Source organism: Acyrthosiphon pisum, chromosome A2, assembly GCF_005508785.2.
Source record: "Acyrthosiphon pisum isolate AL4f chromosome A2, pea_aphid_22Mar2018_4r6ur, whole genome shotgun sequence".
Classification (NCBI taxonomy): Eukaryota; Metazoa; Arthropoda; class Insecta; order Hemiptera; family Aphididae; genus Acyrthosiphon; species Acyrthosiphon pisum.
The window spans coordinates 69397609-69404962 of NC_042495.1; positions in this window are offsets into that span (position 1 = coordinate 69397609).

Genomic DNA, 7354 nt, shown 5'->3' on the forward strand with positions numbered 1-7354 from the left:
CCAAGGTCATTCAGGCGAGCGATCAGGACATTCCGAAGTGTGTGTAATTTACCACCGCTTATTGGTCTAAAAGTTACTTTTTTTCATTGACTGGAGCCCCCTCCCGCCCCCTTAAGGTTTATTTTATGATAAGGAATTTAAATATATTTAAAAACACAATAACAAACAAAATTAATGTTTAGATTGGTCAAATCTACATTAGTTTTGACTTTTGTCAAAACCGGCTGCAGCCCCCTTAACCTATTTCTTGTAAGCTTATGCAGCTTGTGGTAGAGATAGCGAGTTATGGTTACTACTAAATAGATAAATAATTATCTAACAATAATTAAATTAATATATAGTTTCTAATAAATGAAAATACTATCAGTCTACTATATTACGTATCTACCTATTCGGTTATTATATAGTTATACTTATAGCTTAAAAATTATTCGATTAAGAATACATAAGTCAACAGAAGCCCTAATTTTAAACCTTAAATGATTCAGGCACTAGATAGGTATTTCATTCCATGGAACTATGGAAGTATACAAACTTTTAGGTATCTACATTTTCTCTGGGTTAGGTAGGTAAAATAATTGTACTCTTTTAACTGCGCAAACAGATTGAAATAGGTTGTTATAAATATTTTGATTTTCAAATACCAAATCTAGTATACATATCACATTACCAATGTAAAATATAAATATGTAATACCTTGTACAAGGTAAAAAAGATTAATAAATCACCGTTCCACATAATAGACTAATGTTAAACTATCATCTAAATTGTATGATCCAATAATAAGTTATACTTTTGTTTTGTATATTATCTTATCTTTATACCAATTTATGGTACCAGCCTTTATCTTAAAGTAAACCAGTTATCTCATTAGAATCTTAGGCAAGGTACAACTTTTTTGGCGTTTTACGTTTAAGTTAATATTGTAAAAATATTCAACCTAAAGTCAATCAAAATAATTTTTTGGAAATAATTTTACATGATTCCAATCCAATTTATTCATATTTAATAATACATTTGCCAAATGTGTAATATTGATTTTGTTAAAACGTTTGATGTATTTAAGATGCTATTATAATATAGGTAATATTATTTTATAAATTAATTTTATGTTGTTTTAAGTATACATATAACGCTAAAAAGTAAGATCAATAAAATTGTTAAATAATAAAAAAATTACAAACTAAAAAAGTTTACTTATATTCATAATGTTAGTTTTTGTGATAATTTTCTTTTTCAATTATAATATGCTCTAAGGCATGTTCTTATCTTAAATTTTATCTCTGTATAATATTTTACCTTTTATTTTATATAGTCCATTAACTGAAATTAAAGGAACTTGTCAATTTTAATAACTGCTAGTGACATGGTTCGGAGTAAAAAAGCTATGTTAACAGACACTTTGACGTTAACTGAACGAAAAAAGAATAGTAAAGGAAATGTGTCGCTAACTACTTATATGTAATGTTGTTGGCAAAAACACATCGGAGCAATCTAAAATTGAGTCCAACCATGTCACATTTATGTTATTGCAAATGATTTACAAAAAAATGCAAATCACCTACATTGAAAATAAGAAATGAATAATATTTACTATGCCACGAAAATATTTGCATATTGTTTACTGTAGGTATAATATGCATAAATCTCGTTAAGAGAAGAAGAAAAAATTGTTACAACACATATATCATAGGTATTCGACTTTTCATTATAACTAACTGTTACTGTAGAAAGTTTTAATGCGCACATCAATTTGTCGGCGTTACAATTCTAAATCAGTTAGATCGTTTCGTTTAATGGTCCAGAGAAACTCTATGCTGGATTTGCTCCAAATGTTTTACAGTTAGTGTTGTCATTTAAAACCATTTTAAATACAACACATGGCTCGACTGTAAGTATATTAACAATAACAATATGAGCAATATATTTTTTTCTCCAAAATTAACATTTTAGAAGTTAAATCATAATAATCATATGTATTTACAAATCTTCGACTGTGAGTGGAAAAATAATATACGTTTTCGTTTATATTTTCCCGATAAAAGAATCAATATAGAGAAGAAAATGTAAATACGTTTAGGACATATTTTAATTTAAACTATAATTATATGTTGTACATATACATTTTTTGCATTGAAAAGGACTTAATCTAGTAAATAAATATATTTACTTTAATGTTTTATTCATAACGCTTCATAAGAACTAAAAGACCAACATTACTACAGCTCTATCGGCATATTGAACAATATTATGTTTTATTGTTGGTGTTAATAATAATATATTATGTTTCCACGTGAACTGTGTTATAATATACGCGATTATTGATTTTGACAAATAATAATATGTGGTATGTGATTGACAGCCAGAAAAAAATAAATAATAAATGCTAGCCAAAACTGATCAAAGTGTCCATCTAGTATTTTGAAATGTAACTGTATTAGTTTGGAAATCATGACTTGTTTGAAGTTTGAAATAGAATTGTTTGACAATAACGCGTTGAAAGCACACCAAACGCAATCATTCATCGTCGGTCGTACAGTGTATACTGTATAACCATGACGTGTCAGGAATTCGAATGAAAATTGTTGTTTTATTGTAGCCAAAAGATTGATTACAATATGGTCATAATACTGTAGAAATAATAAAATTTGATTTTTATCAATTCAACACCTTGCAGTCGGTAGTTTTGATGATAAACCGCACATGAACAGCAACTAATAACAATTAAAAATAATCAGTTGTGTGCACTGCAGCAGAAACGCTGCACAAGCATAGAAGTAAATTGCATCGGTGGCGAGTTCAGTGGTGAAAACAATTACTTTTAGATTGCTATGAAATTAAAATATAAGCTACCTGATGTTGTAGATGTCTCAGAACATTTTAAGACGGACGTTGGTCGTAATAATATTTTGTAATGAAAACCGTTAATTCATAACAAAAAACGTGTCAATAATAATAATGTAATATTGTACACGAGATTATTGTATACCAAACCTGTAAGTACTCATATATGTCATAATAGTATATTTTTATATTCGCTGCCCACCCTATATATATTTTCTAATTTCTTTGTAGTTAAAATACGTCTACTTGTTTTATTAGGTTATGCTATATCTTCTAAGTAAAAAAATAAAATGAAATTGTAGAATTCTCATAAAAAATATCGATTGATTCACGCCAAATAAAAAAAAATAAGCCAATATACCTACTTATCTATATTATTATATTTACTGAGATTCTCATAGTACGTAATAAATCTTGCTAAAATACAATTATAATATATATACGTGCAACGTGTACCTATTGTATACGATATGATATGTGTGCGTTTAAAAAGGGGCGGGATTGAAGTGTAAATATTCATAACGCTCCTATATATATTTAAACAGTAGGTATGGGAAGGTATATATTATATTATATAATAATATATTGCTGTGTGCATTAGAAACTCTTTGTCATTAAAGCTATTCAGAGAGAAGTAGGTACTATATTATATATTATTATCGTAGTTCTCTGATTCCTTTGTCAAGTCCTTGGTCGTATGCGTTGTCCTTCGTATTTTGACATAACGCGTCAGTCGTGAAATAGCACACCAAATATTACTATCTCCACATAATATATAGGCACGTATGTATAAATGTGGTGTCACGTGACGTCAAATTCAGATAGGAAGAAACACATTGTCTCATAATTTATATGATTACAGAACTTTTCAAGTGGTAAGAAATTTAATATTTGCTAGCTTTACTGGGCACTAAGGTAGATCTACGTAGATGTATCTATACGTATTTTAAACACCTCAACCACATTATATTGTTGGAAAATAAAATATATATAATTTAAAACAATATCCAAAAATATCACACCGTACCGGTGGCTTTAATTTTAAAGATTAGCCATGCTGTCATGGTAAAATGTTCCAGGTTACGCAATATGACCATAATACCAGCTGTTACCGTACCAATCCTACAAATTGTGGCTCAATAACAGTTCTTACTGTACACTACCTAACTGTGGAGGGCCAAATTTTAACATCTACTCAATAATTATTGTCTTTCTCACTCACAAAACACAACATATTTCAATTACCATTTTTCCTCTCTAAATCTCAACTCGTCCTATTTTAATGATCTTTCCTCTAATAATAGCATTATAATACAATCCATCCTTAGTTTTATCCTTCAGATTGGATTAAGAATTAAACTGTATGAGCATTACACTTTATTTGTTTGTTTCTGTTATTATTATTTTATTTTTAAATAAACTTTCTAAAATAATCGATCCACAAAATTTAAAATTTTGTTTTTATTCCACTAAAGGACTATTTACAATAATTATTGTGTATACGGTAAAATTAGTAAATGCTTGTATCCCGTCTATTATTATACAATATAGAGTCCACAACCTGATTGTGGACTCTACACATTGGATGTTTTGCGTAACTTGTACAATATTAAGTCATAATTTTGTTTTAGTTTATTTTCATTTTTTCAACAATATGCGCTGAGCCCAAGAGTTACTATTTAGATCAATTAAATACATTATACATCTTAATATAATACTTTCCTAAGTTATTACCCTATTGTGATTACATCCACTAACCTCTTTTATAATATAACATTTAAAACAAGGTAATTTGATGAAAAATAACATAGGTAGGTACCTCCCTCAGAGTAAGATGTTTCAGTTTTACAATATTTCTTGTTGTACTTACCTATATTTAAATTATCTGCTATACAAAAATGTTCTGCATTCGCTACCACATAGTGAACAACTCGTTTGAGCGCACATATTTTGAAGTTTTAATATCTAATGAGAGTTCTCAATATCTACAACAATCATTTCATTTTTCGGAAACATTTTCAAAAATAAATCATTCACTGCATTATCAACATTTTGCTTAGATTGATATTATTACTAAACATATTACCATAATTCTTCATCCTACACTTAAAACATTTTCGATAAAATACTATAAAAGAAATATTATTTGAAAATATTAATTTTAGTTGAGAATAACTCAATATTACCAATGTGCGCAAACGAGTCATCGAGTTGTAGGTAAAATAATTTCAATGTTCGCAAACGAGTTTCATTGATCACTCTGATAGTTTAATGCGTTATCATAACTCATGAGGGCTGCAACTTGTTTGCGCACAATCTATAATTTTTACCTACTTATGACTTGTGGCCAACTAGGTAATTTATTGTAAATACTCGTAGTACAAAAATATAAAATTAATAATACTTTAATTAATTGAATAGTAAATGTACTTTAAACATTATTCCTGAACTAATATAACCTTAAAAATACTACACTAGATATGCATTGATGTTTGATAGATTTTAGAATCAATTTATTTTCCACAAAAATTGCATAATACATATAATATTATAACATAATGTGTTCAGCTATTTTAATTGATCCACGCAGAATTTTGACATTTACGAATATAAAATATAATATCTCGTAATGATGTACATTAAAGTTTAATATTTTGTCAACATTAACGTATTATTACTAGGTTAGGTTGTCCCTTGATTAATTATTTAAATACAAATGATATATTATGTGAATTTTTATATAGGTACTATGATTTGTATCATCTGCATAAAGTTTAATTTTAAATTATGTGTTAGAAATTCTACAGCCGATAATGGTTTTAAGACTATCCGTGGTGGTAAATCGTTACGAAGTCCAGTGAGACCGCTTAACTCCTCAGAATTTAGCAATGGATGTGTATTGTGCTCAAATATACAATATATATTTTTTAACTCTTCAATTATTATAAATTAATTCTGACCGAAAGTCCTATAATTTAATTACCCAGCATTATTGTTCATAATATTTCTCTTATAATACGTATACACCAATATTTCTTTTACCAACTTTCAACAAGTGTGTTTACAATTTTACATTTTTAAATTGAATAAGAAAATATAAAGGTGTATAGAGTGAAACATTTTCCAGTGTCTTCTCTGTTTATATAAGTCGTAAATAATACACCTATATATACTATTCCCACGTCTGTCCCGGGCGAGTTGTATTATTTATTCTGCCTTTGGAATTCAACTAATATCGTAAATACGACATAGTAATGGTCAAATAAAATACATTGTTCCAGGCTGGATGTAGCTATAGGTCGTATTGTAAAAATACGTAGCTGACACCCAGCTTAATGTTAAAAGTAAATTATCCGCGTTTACGCCAAGTTATACCGTGTTTGAAATTACAAATGAAATACAACAAAACTCATTGCAATTGTAATATCTACGCGTAAATAAAAATAAAAAATAATAAATGATGAACATAAACTAAGAACTAAATATTTCAAGAATAGTGTTTCAATGGCCAGAAACACTATTACAACGAAAAAACTTTCTGTGCGTCTATTGTTGTAGTTAAATTTTTTTTTAACGGTCATTGTTTGCGTGTGAAGTATTGTTCTTATAAAAAAGTTACTACCATTCTACGATCTTTCTTTTTTTAAATTTATGCTCAATTAAAACGATTTGAAAAGTTGTTGAAAATAACCACTGCACAATACTGCCGAGAGTTTAACATTTTTCTGCTGTATAAGTAGAGTCAAAAGTGATACTTTTTTCATTTTATGTACTTAGTTTAAGAGTTTAAACAAATACTTTTAATTATTATTCTTATAGGCTAAGTTATTATCAGTACAGCGTAGTCGATTTACCAAAACATTCTTTATCATTCTATAATTTGGTAAATCACTTTGATCATTTATAGTTTATACAGTTTTATAGCAGCGAGCATTGTAATTGTTCACTACCTAACCAACGAATTTGACGCACTTTAAAACAACTTATGTTGGTTAGTATATAGATGATATTTGTATTGTTCGATATCATCGACTTTTTTACTGATAAGTGACAACAATAAATAGTTCAAACGATAATAATAATATTTCAAATAGTTTAAAATAATTTATTAAAATATAATATCGTTTAGTAAAAACAATATGCATGTATTTACAATATAATAATATGATAATACATTGAAGTAAAGATAGCTTATCATTACCATTTAATCATTAAATGAATGAAGAATTCAAGGCTGGCCAAGTTAATGATTTTTTTAAACTCAGTTAAGTTAATATGCACCAATAACAAAAAGTTTAAAGTTAAAAGTTTATTTAACTATAGGTTAACTCAGTTAAGTTAAAAGTTAATACACACTTTTTGTTAACTTTTTATTAAGTTAAAAAAAAGTTAATTTGTTTATACAACGTTAGTGTTCTCAATTTTTTTCCAACCTAAGACTAAATTATAGACTAGTATATAGCAGTGGCGTGTTGACCATGATTTTGAGACAGTTTCCCGATAGTTTTAA